General features: G+C 41.4%; 1 long non-coding RNA gene across 1 annotated transcript in view; it reads left to right on the top strand.

Moving 5' to 3' along the window:
* LOC139042496 (uncharacterized) overlaps positions 1-15357 on the top strand; it is a 71716-nt gene extending 56359 nt beyond the window's left edge. The window contains exon 3 of the long non-coding RNA XR_011499261.1: positions 14178-15357. This is a non-coding gene — a long non-coding RNA (uncharacterized lncRNA). The remainder of the gene's footprint in view (positions 1-14177) is intronic.
* Positions 15358-15697: the final 340 nt, after the last annotated feature.

Here is a 15697-nt window from a genome sequence, read left to right as displayed (position 1 = left end):
TGATGTTGAGCATCTTTTCATGTGCCTGTTGGGAGGGCCCTGAAATTTAAATGTAGAATGCTATGTATGAAGATTCTTCTATATCAAGGGGAGCATCTCTTTCCTAGATAGTCATTCTCAGAAGTTTCCAAGGCTGAATGGAAAAGGACAGTTGTCTAACTTAGTGATGTGACACCATCTCTTCAAATTTAGCTGTACTTTTCTCGATGATTCCCTTTTATTTATTTATTTATTTTATTAATGTTATGATGGATTACAAGCTTGTGAGATTTCAGTTGTACATTTTTGTTAGTCATGTTGTGAGTACACCACTTCCCCCTCGATGATTCCCTTTTAAATGAGAATCTGCATGCACGTTGTGTTTGAGAAGTTTTTAATCATTAAAGATAAATGAGAAATAAAAGATGCCTACCTTTCTGTGTTTCACCTAGACATTGAAAGTGTAGAAGCTGTCTTAGATTTAATGACAGAGCTAAGTTTTACCTCTGGCACTTTCCACGGGTACTCATCAAAAATCCAAAAAGAAAAGTGACTAATTAGGGAATTCCTGAATGGAGATGAGCGTTCCACACTTAAAAGTTTTGGGAAAATTTGCTATGGAAAAGATAGATTTGACCACATAACATTTAAATAAATAAGATTCTAATGATCACAATCTTTCTAGATAAACAAAATTAAAGAATAAACAACAAACTATAAAAACATTGACAACCAGTACCAGAGTCAAATATTTTGAATCTTAATGTATAATATTCCATGAACAAACTGATTTGGAGAACAGTAAGATCTTAATAGATGAATAGGTAAGTGAGATAAATTTAAAAATTCCAAAAATAGTTATTAAGCATGAAGATCTTAATAAGAAATACAAATTAAAATAAGAGCAAAATGCTTTTCTCCTCCCTCCCTTTTCTTTTTTTCCTACAGGATTGTCAGCAACTAAGAAAACACGCCCAGTTTCAATGACTCGTAGAATTTTTGTAGATGGAATCTAGAAAACTTTCCTTGTGTCAGAAAGTCATTTCTAATTATGTCCCCTATTGAACACTGAATCTGCAGATTATCTAGAAAACACATTTTTGTGGTAAGGGATATTGTTGAGGCAGACATATCTGTTTCAGAGAATGCTCCAGAGGAAAACAGGTTGTTTCCCTTGAGTTGTTAGAATAAGTATGCTTTGATGCAAGAGTCTAATTTTTTCCCTATGTCTATGTGTTTTAAAATCAACAGCTATCTTTTTCCGAGATCACAAGACTTTTTTTTTTTTTTTCTTAATCATTATTTGCTTCTTTCTTTTCAGCATCAGTCTCAAGTAGACATTTTTTGGGTAATTCGCCTTTGTACTTTTGGTTCTCATCAAAAGTTGAACATTAGCTCCTCTCACTGCTTATTGGACGTAAGCTGATTGATTCCATTGGTGAATCTGTAATTGACTGTTACTTCTCACCTTCTGTGCAGGCACTCTTCAACCCTTCCACCCCACTGGCTGCTGCCATGTGTCAGGGGATGCTCGCAAAGTTGAGAGCTAGAACAAACTAATGGTTAACTCATTTTGTGACCCGTTCCTCATCCCTTACCTTTTATGTTTCAGGGTTCTTTTTTTTTTAAAGATTGGCACCTGAGCTAACAACTGTTGCCAATCATTTTTTTTTTTTCTGCTTTATCTTCCCCAAGCCCCCGTACATAGTTGTATATCTTAGTCGCAGGTCCTTCTAGTTGTGGGATGTGGGACGCCGCCTCAATGTGGCCCGATGAACGGTGCCATGTCCGCGCCCAGGAGCCGAACCCTGGGCCGCCGCACGGAGCCGGCCCCCAGGGTTCTTATCTAAAAAATAAGAATGACTATCCTTATTTTAAAGACCAAATGAATTGACTGCATGGAGCTCAACAAAGAACAAAGAGCTCTAAACGTAGTACTGATAGAGGACTAAAGGGATAAAGAATTTCACTATGGGGCTGTTAATCCAGCACCTTTCATAAGCGCTGAATTTAAGCTCAATAAAAATAGCATATGACAGGTTGTATTTGTGCGGAAAATCACAGAGAAAACAGCAAAGACATTGGAAAATTGCATTTTTTCAGGTAATTAAAGGTCGTACGATTTAGCCAAACCATAATCCATCACAACGAGCAAGGCATTGATTACTGCTCTGGACCACATTCATTTTGAATTCCATTAGTGAAATAAATGACAGCCTTTGAATTTGCCACTTTCTTGATACACAGCAATAAGAATGGCAAATTGCGCTAGAATCGAGAATAGCTGAACAGATAAGCTTCTTTCTTCCTCTTTGGCACCCCAAACTACAAAGTTTTAAGTAGCAGTGAACATAGTAGCAATCTTCTTCCATGCGCTGTCGTAGCAGCTTTTCGGCGATCTGAGAATGTTCACAGTAAAGCTGTTCTCACGATTTACCCACTGGTGAGCTGCACATGAAACACCGTTCACACAGCTACCAGCCCCATTCCTCCCAGGCAGACGTTGGTTTCCTCCAGGGCCCGGAAGCTAACGGTTCTAATTCAAACGTCAACCCCAGTGTCCTGAAAACCGACTGAATTATATTTCTAGGTACATGTGTCGTAATGGCTGTCAAAGAGAAACACTCAAGCAGATTATCTAGCTTCCCCATCTTCTTCAGGTGTAATGTAGTCATTCATTTTGTTAACTCTCTCTTTGTATTTAAACACAGAGGAGACCACAAACTGAAAAATACACACGAGTCTATTTTTGCTTTCTGTTGCTCTGTTTGTGGGAGTGCTTGTTTCACACTTAGTGAACCACAAATGAGCTTGTGTTTGTACCAGGACGTTTAAGAAAACAGAGGGGCATTATTCTCACTTTGGATCTTAGGGGATGAGGCCTCTTTCTATGTGTAAGGAGATGTGTGTATGAATGTGTTTACCAAATTCTTCACAAATAAATTCACTCTAATTCGTCTAGGGTAGTAGAGACAGGGTAGTTTCCCGGTTCTTGGTAATTGCCTTTGTGATTCAAAGCCAGTCTTGCAGAGTGATTTAAGCTTATGACTTGCGCCTCCTCTGGACTTACTATTTCTCTGGATGGACCCCCTGCACATTTAAACTCTTTCTGGCCTCTGTCCTTTTTGATGCGCCAAGCTTCTTACCATGTTTTCATATCACCATTTGTTCTGTTGAGCTACAAAACACCAATGCGTCACATATCTGAGTTCAGATATTTACACTCCTCAAGTGACTGTAATAAAACCTTCCCCAGAAATCCATGCAGGCCTCGGGAGGCTGCAGGAACCATCACAGAACACTTGAAATGAAAACCCCTCAGGTCTTACTCCATGTCTACTCTTGGTAAGTGTAAAAAGTGTGGTTCTTTGTTTTCAAGCGAGCACAATGGGGAGAGAACACACCAAGAGGCTCTCATGACAAGAAGTAACAGGTAAAGCAGGGATCTGCAAACTTCTTCTGTAAAGGACCAGACAGGAAATATTTTCAGCTTTGCGGTCCCTATGGTCTGTTGCAAATACTCATCTCTGCCATTGTAGCGTGAAAGCAGCCGTAGACAGACAATACCTGCGGGAATGAATCCGTGTGGCTGTTTCTAATAAAACTTTATTTGCAAAGTTAGACAGCAGGACAGATTCACCCCCAGGGCCGTATTTAGTTAGCCAACCTCCAATCGAAAATGAGGTTGCCTGTCATGTGGGCAGAAGACAAGAAAGCCAGTGAACAGAATAATACGTTTTCTAGTAATACCCTAACCGTGTTTTTTAGTAATCTGGAGTGTACTGTTTAAGAGGCATTATGGAAGGATTTCTACCCTAGACTATTTTTAAATGACTTCCCTGTGCTGTTTAAATTGTTTAGACAAATTCCCTGTTTGGACTACTTCATCCCCAGAGAAGTAGGGGAAAGAGATTAATATACTACATATTTGTGGGTACCAGGCCTTTCTCTATTTCTTTAAAGACCTGAAGGTGTTGAAAAAACAAGTTGGATTTGTTTATTTTCATTCGGGCCGTTATTAGCAGGCCTGCTTTGAGGTCGACCTAGACCTTCTTTTAAATATTGACAAGCATGAATTTGCATGATTAGTCCCCTATTCCCACCTCCCCAACACAGCACACAAACACACACACACACACGGAACCACACACACACTAAAATACCCAAGGCGTGGATGTGTAAACTTGCAGGACAGGCCAACCCTCACACTTTAGTATGCTTGGAATTTTTTTCTGTGAGAAGCCATCTGCAAAGCTCAGGCTACAATTTAATTAGACACAAAAAATTAGATATTTTCTTTTCCAACCGTTCTCTTTCAGCAGGCAAATAGGCTTCTCCTGAGCCAATCAAGGAGATTGCCGTGCCATAGCGTACGGAGTAACTTACTGTATACAAGGTCTCAAGAAAAATGTTCTATAAATTAAACCTGAGTTATTGACATAAAGCTTTTACTATGTGGTTAACCAGGGCATGTAATACTTGGAGAGCAGGAAAAAAATTGCTGACTAGTCACTGATAACAAGAGCGGCTTGGTAAACTGAGATAATGATAAGGGGTAATCGAATTTCATGCTTTCGGGCATAAGTTGATCACTTGCAGGAGTCAGAAAGGAATTTCTCCCTCCCAGCAGAACAATATTATGCAAGAAGCTGAGTTCATGAAGGAGTCTGGAAGTGCTCTACAATCTCGCCTGGAGCAGGAAGTCTTGTAAGGGGTGGTCTGGTTCTACCTGGAAGATCTTCTGTCCCTTTGCATTTTCCGAGCATGCAAGCAGATAAGTATCTTGTTTTCTGTGCTGGAGGATTCTTTAATTGTTCCCCTGGTTTGGCTGCTCACTGATCTTGCTCAGAAGTTGATGATGAAGTGTACTACATCACTCGTATTCTTTTGCTTTCAACCTTAATATTTAGTTATATGAAATATTATTCTCAGAACATAGAAACTATAGAGCATTTTTCCAGTTATTCTTGGACAGAAAAAGGGAACAGATATTGTGCTTAACAAATCAGCTTAGCTGCTGACATCCTGTTCTTCTTTGAGTATGTGTATACATATTCATTTTCTCCTGTAAAAATAAGTGCTAAATTGTTCTGCAGGTTTGAGTCTTATCTCTAATTCTGCCGGCCTTAACCCATGTGTAAGTCTTGGGTGTTGATGAGATAGTCAAAGAAAAGTAAAGAGAAGAAAAGAGATTTGAAGGAAATTCTGAGCAAGACATGCAGCATTGAGGAAAGGAAAGAATATAGACTTTGCAGTCAGAACAGCCAGTACTGTATCAGAAATTTAGTGAGTTCTCCATAAATAATAGTTACCAGTTCTATCATCCCCTTTAGGGTGGAGACTACGTCTTATTTGTCTTTGGGTCCCAACATCTAGCACTGTTTCCTGCACATGGTAGATGCCCGATGACACGCTTACAATGAGTGAGAGGGGCCAGGGAGGAAACAGTGGCCAGAGGGGAAGGCGAAAGGAGAAAAAGAATTTCAAGGAGGAGAGTGTGGTCACAGTGTCACATGCCACCAAAAGGTTAAGTAAGATAAGGCCTGAAAAGCATCCATTAGCTCTGGCAATTAGTAGGTCATTTGTGACCATACGGACAGCAAGTTCAGTATGGTGGTGGGGGGTGGATGCTAGACTGTTGTGGGTTGAGGAGTGAGTGGCAGGGGAAAAAATGGTAACAAGAAGGGTCTCCACTACTCTTTCATGAAGTTGGGCTGTCATGGAAAGAAGAGACATTTGGGGCAAGTAAATCATTAGTGTCCTGTAAATTACATAGGAGATGAGTGTTGGAAGAAGATCTCTTAGAGAGGTCACCTGGCTGCCACCTGGCATCCTTAACCAGTCTGGGAACACCCTCTTGAGAATCCCATGCTGGAGCAGAGGTCGGTTGCTCCTCACCTCTCAGGCACCAGTTTTTATAAAGTCCTTAGTTATGGGAACCCTGAATTTGTCTGCCTTGTAATTTCCATCTATTGTTTATACTTCTGCCTTCTCAAGCCACGAGGCAGATCAATTGTAATTGTTCAGTTTTAATGAGCCATGAGTGAAAAGAAAAGAAAATGTTGCTTTTGGAGATACATGGTAGTTTTATCCCATCTCCTCTGCCTTTCTTCTTGAAACTATGTAAACTATTTTGATACACACTGTCAACCAAAGATATTCTTTCAATATCTCCAGCAAGTTGGTGATAAACTTGTGAAGTGGGAACATTTTTAGGTAACATAAAATCAAATTCCAAAACATACCTCCTCTGAGGTCCATGAGGAGTGCAGAAGAATAATCGCCATAAAATTGTGCTTATTGGAACCAATTTATTTAAATAAACTATTTATTAAGATACAAGCAAAATTAGCTTCATAAGCAAAATAAAACTATTTTTTTCCTTCCTCCCATCAACTTTTTTCATTTGGGAAGAAAAATAAATAAATTTAGGCCCAGGAAGAGTTTTGATTTCAGTACTTACTTTTTTTTTTTGGTGAGGAAGATTGGCCCTGGGCTAGCATCTGTTGCCAATCTTCTTCTTTTTGCTTAAGGAAGATTGTCCCTGAGCTAACATTCATGTCATTCTTCCTCTATTTTGTATGTGGGATACTACCACAGCTTGGCTTGTTGAGCGGTGTGTAGGTCTGTGCCCAGGATCTGAGCTCATGAACCCTGGGCTGCTGGAGCAGAGTGTGCAAACTTAACCACTACACCACCTGACCAGCCCTTCAGTACTTAAATTTTTAAAAGCATTATGGAGACAGTTAATCTGTCAACCACAGAAATTTACTTCATTAACTATTAAAATTGTAAAAACATTGGTTTATTTGATTTAATATTATACATCCCTTACCACTTTAATTTTAACAGTGGATAATTTATGATATCTCCATAAATCAAAGGAGTTATTTTAAAGTTAGCTTTCAATATTTATTCACTGTCTGGGCTCATGTAATTGAAGATCCTTTGGTACCTCCAATTTTAGAAGCAGAAATTACACGTTGATCTGTTTCAATCTGAAAATAGATCCATTGTTCACGTTAAAATGTAATTAGTCTAAGACAGATTTAGAGCAAAGTTTTAAAAAGTTGGTCTGGTTGTCAACATGATATAATGGCAGTTGTCTATAGTTTTATAGACTCCAGTTTACATTGCCCTAGAAACAGGTAGATTGACATGTGGTTAAATTCTAGCCACAACTCTTACAGGGCCCAATTTCCCAGCTCTGTTCCATTTCTCTTTCTTTTTTTTTCTTCCAGTTTCTTGTTTGTGGCCACGAAACTGCTCTGGCATTAATGCACTTTGTCAGAGATACAGGTTTCTTGAGAAGTCTTTAAAAAACTGGGTGAGAGCAGCAGCCCCTTCCAGCTGCAGTGAAGGCATGATTCACGCCAGCTCGGGTACTTTCCGTAGGCTGAGCGCTCGCTGCGGGCTGTCCGAGCATGCTTCTACCCCTCGCACGGCTCTGGGAGCCAAGCTCCACCCGGCCCACCCCTTTAGCCATGGGCTTCAGAAACCTGTTCCGGTGTGGTTGGGAAACAGCGGAGGATAGGATTCCTCCTGGATAGCTCACCGCCTGCCTATGTGACCTCTGAACACTTTTCTCTCTGGTTTAAACTGGTCAAACCTATTTTCCTTAACCCTTGCAGGGAAAACCAAGCCTTTTCTCTTCTCAGTTGGGAAAATAACATTTATTCAATCTGGCCACGTTCGTTGAGAGGTCTACTCTGCAGAGCTGAAGGCTAGGAGTAAGACTGGAATGGATTTATTTATTCACTTGACAAACACTGAGTGTCTGTTATGTGTCAGGGATGTGGTTGGCACTGCGGATACCCGGGTGAGAAAATTGTACACAGATGATTCACAGCTTAGCATAGAAAACAAAGCTGCTCATAACCATTAATAAGAGGCCGATAGTTACATGTTGAAAACGTGAAATGAACAAGGTGCTCTTGGAGTGAGAAAGACATGTGCTTGGTTAGGGGGAGATGAGGGTAGGGAATGAGAGAAGGCTTCCTGGAGGAGGTGACATTTGAGACGGTCCTTGAAGGATGCATAGAGTTCTCCTATGAGAATAGGAGAATCAGAGGCTGGGCTTTCCAGGTTTTCTGAGAAATGAGAAAGTGTAGCTAAAGCGTAGGATGTGAGGAGAAGAGGTGGCCAAGTCAACATCTTAAGGTTTTTCTTAGCAGTTGGTGTCTGGAAAGAGACACTCTTAGTTTCTACCATCAAACATCATTCTTGTGTGCTAACCAATATCACTGGAGAAAATTTTTCATGTTTAAAACCTAATTTTTCAATCTCATTTAATTTTCAACAGGCATAGAAAATAGGCAACCATCTCTGATCACATAATAAACTTTTTGTTATTTGAAAGCTGCCTAATATGATTATCTGCTTTAAAAGGACGTTACAGAATATAGAAAATACTAATTAACATGTTTACTTTTTATTTTATTTTTCAATAAAAGATTTGTATGTTTAAGGTATAAGTATGATTTAATATATAGATACATAGTGAAATGATTAGTATAGTCAAGCTAATTAATACATTTCCTCACATCATTTCCAATTTTTTGTGTGCAGTGGGAGCACCTGAAATCTACCCTCTTGGCCAGTTTCCAGTACGCACTATGGTGTTCTCAGGTATAGGCACATGTTGTCCACTAGATCTCTAGACTTATTCGTCCTACATAACTGCAACTTAGTACCCCGTGACCAACATCTCCCCGTTTCCCCCACCTCTCTGCTCCTGGTGACCACTGGTTGACTAACAAGTGTGCTTAAATTGATGGGCATAGCACTGTGTCAGACTCTGACAAGAAAGCCAAGTGAGCTGAAGTTTATACCCCAAGACCTGTCATAAGGGAAGTACTAGAAAATTAAAAAAAAACGCACAAAACCAACTCCACGTGGGCATTCAGTATTTTTTTCTATTGCCTATGAATACCCTATTGCAGTGATAGGATTTCTGATTTTGAGGAGCCCAGAATACCTTCCATATTATCCTTTATACTGGGTCTTCTAGCCCATATTATTATGGGCATATTAAAAAAATCCTCGAGGTGGATGAATTGTAGCACTGGGTTTGGTTTCCTAAGCAGGCTGTGGGTTTTTACACTTGGAAATCTTCAAGACAGGATCGATAGTTATCCAGGTAAGTGTGGTCTGCCTGGGGCGAGGTGTTCAGCCAGGTGACCCCCGCAGCTGCTGACCATCCTGTGTCCCCAGGAGCCTTCCACAGTCACAAAAGCTTCTACTTGATGACTAAACCAAGTCCACTCTCTTGAGAACGCTTTTCCACAATAGTTCAGAGACAAACTTTAGGCATGAGCCAAAAATCACATTAGTAGTGACCTCACTTCCTTAGCAATTATCAACGTGTGTGCTATAAAGGGGGTGAGGGAAGGGGCAGAGGAAAACTTTCATTCTGCTTCTTTCCTCTCCTGGATCAGGAACCAGCACAGAAAGTAGCAGGTCCTAACAGCACAGGGAGTGGAACCAGCCCAAGGGTATAATTGTCATCTCCACCACTTACAAGGTCTTAGTGATGAACCCTCCAAAGCTTTTGTTTCCTCATCTGTAAAACAGGGATAAAGATAATTGATTATCTACCAAGAAGCTTGTGAGGATTAACTGAGATAACACATTTAACATGCCTGGTACGCTGTTAGTGCTCAATAAATGGGGACTCTAAGGGGGAAAGCAGACACACCTCCTGCTCCTTCCAAACCTCTGAGCCCCCCATTCTCTGTGTGCCTTCACTACATGCCTAATGCTACCATGGAAGATGCAAAAGGTAGTGTGAGTGGGTCTTATACCGCCTTCAAGGAGACTGGAGACCTCGGGAGATGAACACAGAGGAGTCAGAGCTCAGGAGAGTTGGAGTCACTGGCTTCCTGGATAGAAATTGGACCTCCAGTGGGTACCTTCTGTGAATCCGGAATGCATTAATAAGTGCCTTATCAGAGGCACGATTTGACCTGGGTCTTGACTGATCAAATCAAATATGTGTAAAAATGCAAGAGCAAAGGAAGATTGGCATATGTAGGGGCCTTTGACATTTTTATGGGACTCGAGTGAAGAGGAAGAATAGTGAGAAATAAAGTTTGGATAAACAAACTTTTTGTTTTCCTTCTTCTTTTTCTTTCCTTTCTTTCTTTTTTTTTTTTTGGAGGAAGATTAGCCTTGAGCTAACATCCGCCACCAATCCTCCTCTCCATTGCTGAGGAAGATTAGGCCTGAGCTAACATCCATGCCCATCTCCTTCTATTTCATTTGTGGGACACCTGCCACAGCATGTCTAGGTAAGTGGTGCATAGATCTGTGCCCGGGATCTGAACCGGCAAACCCCTGGCTGCCAAAGCAGAGTGCGCAAACTTAACTGCTATGCCACTGGGCCCACCCCCTTTTTCTTTTTTTTGTTCTTCTTTTTACTTCCAGATTGAGGGTATATTAGTTTGCTAGGGCTGCCACAACAAATTACCACAAAATGGGGGGCGTAAAGCCACAGAAATGCATTGTCTCACAGTTGTGGAGCCTGAAAGTTCAAAATCAAGGTGTTGGCAGGCTTGGTTCCTTCAGAAGCCTCTAGTGGAGGATCCTTCCTTGCCTCTTCCAGCTCGTAGTAGGCTCAGTGTTCCTTGGCTTGTGGCAACATCACTCCAATCTCTGCCTCCATCTTCACGTCTTCACATCTTAGCTCTGTGTCTCTGTTTTCACATCGCATTTTCCCTGTGTGTCTGTGTCCATTTTTCCCTCTTCTTATAAGAACACCAGTCATATTGGACTAGGGCCCATCCTAATGACTTCATTGATTATATATGCAAGACTCTATTTCTAAATAAGGTCATATTCATAGGCACCAGGGATTAAGACTCAGCGTATCTTTTTGAGGAACACAGTTCAACCCATAAGAGAGCTGTATTTCATGTAAGCAATGAGAAGGGCTGATTATATTTAACAGGAGATGTATGTTAGTTGGACATACAAGTGGCTGGACATATGGAAATCAAGAGACAGTCCTGCCATACAGATCATCTTCGAAGAAGAAATGAAGCCTCTGAAGGGGAACATGATCGCCTGTAGAATTGTATAGAGCAGAAAGAAGAGGACCACAGACAGAATCTTGAGGACTCCCACCTAGGAACTGAGTAACTATTATTGAATGGCGATTAAAGCATATTGGGAAGTGCTGTCAATGCTGGTTATACAGTGGTGAACCTGATAGGAATGTCCTGATTTCATGGGGCCCCTATGCCAGAGCAGGAGGCAGAGGAACCTAGGAAAGAGTGGCTAGCAAGGAAGAAGAAAAATTAGGGGTGAGTGAAACCACAGAAGCAAAGGGAGGAAGGGTGAAAAGAAGGAGAGTTGGCCAATGCTGTCAAATGCTGAGCAGAAAGAGGAAGCAAGATGAGAATAGAGAGTGGTCATTAGATTGAGCAACAAAAGAATTGTTGATTGACCCCAAGGCGTAGGATTTTCATAGAATGTTGAGGGTGGGAGCCAGAATGCCACTGGTTGAGAAGTGGGTATAGACTGTTCTTAGAAGAGGTGAATAGGCTTAAGATTGAGGAAGTCTGTTTTAAGACAGGTGACCCTTGAATATTTGTATCTATGGAGTTGAAGGAGGGAGATGTTGAAGACAGAGGAGAGAGAGATGAGAGGAGGCGGAGGAGGAGGAGAGAGAGAGGGAGCTGATCACTGATGGAGAGAGGTTCCTGAACAGGAGTTCAGTGAGTGGAGGAAGGAGGAAAGATCTTGGCTGGCGGAGAGCCACATGACTGCCAGAAGAAATGTGATGAGGATGACTGTGGATGGTGATAAATCCATAGGTGGGGAAGAGGTGAAACTCAGGAAGATCTTCACATCCTTGACTCAGAATTTGAGCTGCTTCTTTATCACCCCTTGACTAGAGCTCACGGGGAGGTGCTGTTACCCTCAGCCCTTCTGTAGCATTTGCCTTCTCAGCTCTACTCCTATAGCGCTGATCAGTGTCCACGTCACATGTGGCCCTTCCTCAATCCCCACTGACCACGTGAGGCCTTGTTCTGTCTGGAACATCACTGTGGGAGATTGTGGGGAGGTGACAAAAATACATCCTGTGGGTTCTAGTCCTAGTTTTGCCTCAGACCAGCTGGGTGATCCTGGGCAAGTCATTTGACTTCTTTTGACTTCAGTTTTCTCCACCTATAAAATTAAGCAGCTAGACTAAATGCTGTAAACCAGGGGTCAGCAAACTATAACCCATGGGTCAAATCTAGCCCCTTGCCTGTTTTTATTAATAAAGCTTTACTGAGTGTTATGGGCTGAATTTTATCTCCTCCAATCCATGTGTTGAAACCTCAACACCTAGTATCTCAGAGTGTGACTGTATTAGGAGAGAGGGCCTTTAAGGAGGAGATTGAGTTAAAATGAGACCATTGGGGTGGGCCCTAACCAAATCTGACTGGTGTCCTCTCCATAAGAGGAAATTTGGACACACAAAGAGACACCAAGGGTATTTGCACACAGAGGAAAAACCATGTGGTGACACACTGATACTGTGGCTGTCTGCAAGCCAAGGAGAGAGGCCTTGCAAGAAACTAACCCTGCTGACACCTTGATCTTGAACTTCCAAGCTCCAGAACTGTGAGGAATAAATTTCTGTTGTTTAAGGCCCCCTGTCTGTGGTGTTTCACTATGGCGGCCATAGCAGATCGCCACATTGGAACACAGCCCCATCTGCTCATACATTATGGCTAGACTGGGACTCTAATGGTAGAGTTGAGTATCTGCAACAGAATGTGCCAGGCTGCCAAAGCCTAAAATATTTACTCTTTGGCCCTGTACAGAAAAAGTTTGCTGACCACTGCTCTAAAGCACCCTGAAAGCTATTCTAAATAGAAATTGTAGGAAGGTCATACAAGTTTATTTCATTTTTTATGCTCTGGTTCCCAAGTTAGACGCAGATCTCTTGGGGGTCAAGGATCACATATTCTATAGGAAGGGGAAAATACTGTTCGCTAGATATGGAAACAACGTAAGTGTCCATTGACGGATGAGTGGATAAAGAAAATGCGGTCTATATACACAGTGGAATACTATTGAGCTTTAAAAAAGAAGGAACTCCTGCCATTTGCGACAACATGGATGGACATTGGGGGCATTATGCTAAGTGAAACAAGCCAGGCAGAGAAAGACAAATACCGTGTGATCTCACTTATATGCGAAATCTAATAAATACCAAGCTCATAGAAACAAAGAGTAGAAGGGCGGTTGCCAGGGGAGGGAGGGTGGGAGGTAGGGCAAATGGATGAAGTGGATCAAAGGATACAAAATTCCAGTTACGAAATGAACAAATGATCAAAGGATACAAATCCAGTTACGAAACGCACAGCATGGTGACTATAGTTAACAATACTGCACTGTATACTTGAAATTTGCTAAGAGAGTAGATTTTAAAAGATTTCCTCACACACACACAAACTGTCACTATGTGAAGAGATGGATGTGTTAACTAACCTTATTGTGGTAACCATTTAGCAATATATACCTATATACGAAGTCATCATTTTGTACACCTTAAATTTACACAATGGCATCTGTCAATTGTATCTTGATAGAACTGGAAAAAAATACACAGAATGACAACCAGTACAGCTTCCCATTTGTCTCCATGTTTTGCTATTGCCTTTTTTTCTTAGTAAACAAAATTTTTTCATAAAAAATAATACTCTTCACTGAGCACCTGCTGTATGCCAGAAATGATGTTACGCACTTTGCTTTCAGTTGGTCCCCACAATAACTCTGTGAGGTGAGTACATATCTTATCCACATTTTACGTATTAAGACAACGAGGCTGGCTGGGGTGAAGTGACTTGTGCTGGTCACAGAGCCTGTAAACGTCAAAGCTGAGAAAGTGACCAGGTCTATCTTCAGAGCCGTGATCTTTTCACCACACTATGCCACTTGCAGTTGAGATTTTTTGTCGTGCATTTGCGTCCCCTGTGATTTTTATTACATTGTCGCGAATAGATACTCAGAGAATGTTTTGTGAATTAATCCCCGGCTTGTGCTTCTCCCAAATATGGCAACCCTTCTGTCAACAAATAGATAGTAAACATCTACTGTAGGCCAGAATCTGTTCTAGTTCTGGGCACACGTAATTAACAGACAGACAATATTCCCTGCTCTTGTAGAGTTTGCTGATTGTGAATTGGTTGTATCGTTTTCAGTGGCTTTACACCAACAGTCTACGACAGCTTGCCCCGGCCTGATCCTGTACTCTCCGGGTGACAAAGGCTCAGCTGAACGGCAGCCAGCTCTGGGACTCAGCACCAGCACCCGGAAGACCAATCAGTGCCAGAAGCTCTTTTTCATCATCTGAAAAATGCCTCCAAATCCACTTCCCCTTTGCCATTGCCTCCCTCTCCTTATTGCAGAAGAGGATAGCTTTGTTCCCACACATTTCTCTCTCTTGCACATGCACCATATATATATATATTTGAAGAAGCTATCAAATCCACAAGCTATGAAGCAGAGTCTTTGATAGAAAGCGTGATCTCCAAGAGACTTTGAGGGGGAAAAACCCCATAAACCAAACTGAATCTGGCTTTCCAAAGCAATGATTTCCTTCTTCAAAGGTAAAAAAGAGAAAAAAAGTTTTGGACTTTCTAAAACTTCGGGGTATTGTCTCTGAAATCAAATTAGACATTGTGGCCCAGTTGAACACTTAAGCTTAGTCTGGGACAGAGTGGCCAATCACGACATCTTGGGGCCTGCAGCCATTGGCACCCGAGCGTTCCATTCAGCTGTGAAACTTGTCAGTGGAACTTATCTGACCTTTAGCTGGTAAGCTGGAATTGCTTACCATCTCGCTTCCACTAGACTAATAGCACTTTTCAGCGCAGCTCAGGTTATCACTTGACATCCCTGAAATCTATTTCTAAGGGAAAATGGAAGTCTAATTGGGGAAAAATCAATTTTTAATGAAACAAAGTTCCCAAAAAACTTAATGTCAGATTTTATTATGCCAGCTGCATTCACCTGTTAACACTGGGGCTAAGGCACCTCATGAAAGTAAAACATATATGTGTCTTCTCTATAATTTCTAGGCACTCTGGACATAATTGTATAAGAAATTGTGGAGGGAGTGCCATAAAGTCTCCGCCATACACTGACTATTTCGTTTGGTCTCTCTATTTTTTTTTTTAACATGTGAAATGAATTTGGTAGACTAAATAATATTTAAGCTCTCAACACTCACCAATTTCTGTATTAACCTAAAAGACCTTAATAGTTTGTAACTATAGGTATTTCAGCGCAGATACTTTATATGCTACAGGAAATTGGAATCTCTCCCACACTAAATGTATTTCCAATAAAAGCAGGCCTCTGAACTCCTGTCATAACACCAGTAAGTCCTGTGAAGTTGTCTTTAGCATTTATCTATTTATTTATTTTTATTTATTTATTTTTTTTTGAGGAAGATTAGCCCTGAGCTAACATCTGCTCCCAATCCTCCTCTTTTTGCTGAGGAAGACTGGCCCTGAGCTAACGTCCGTGCCCATTGTCCTCTACTTTCTATGTGGGACACCTGCCACAGCATGCCTTGGCAAGCAGTGCCATGTCCGCACCTGGGATCCGAACCGGCAAACCCCGGGCCACTGAAGTGGAACATGCGAACTTAACTGCTGCACCACCAGGCTGGCCCCTGTCTTTGGCATTTAAAATGACAGAGACTAAGCTCCCTGCA

Source organism: Equus asinus, chromosome 29, assembly GCF_041296235.1.
Source record: "Equus asinus isolate D_3611 breed Donkey chromosome 29, EquAss-T2T_v2, whole genome shotgun sequence".
Taxonomy (NCBI): domain Eukaryota; kingdom Metazoa; phylum Chordata; class Mammalia; order Perissodactyla; family Equidae; genus Equus; species Equus asinus.
This window is presented reverse-complemented; position numbering and strand designations above follow the sequence as displayed.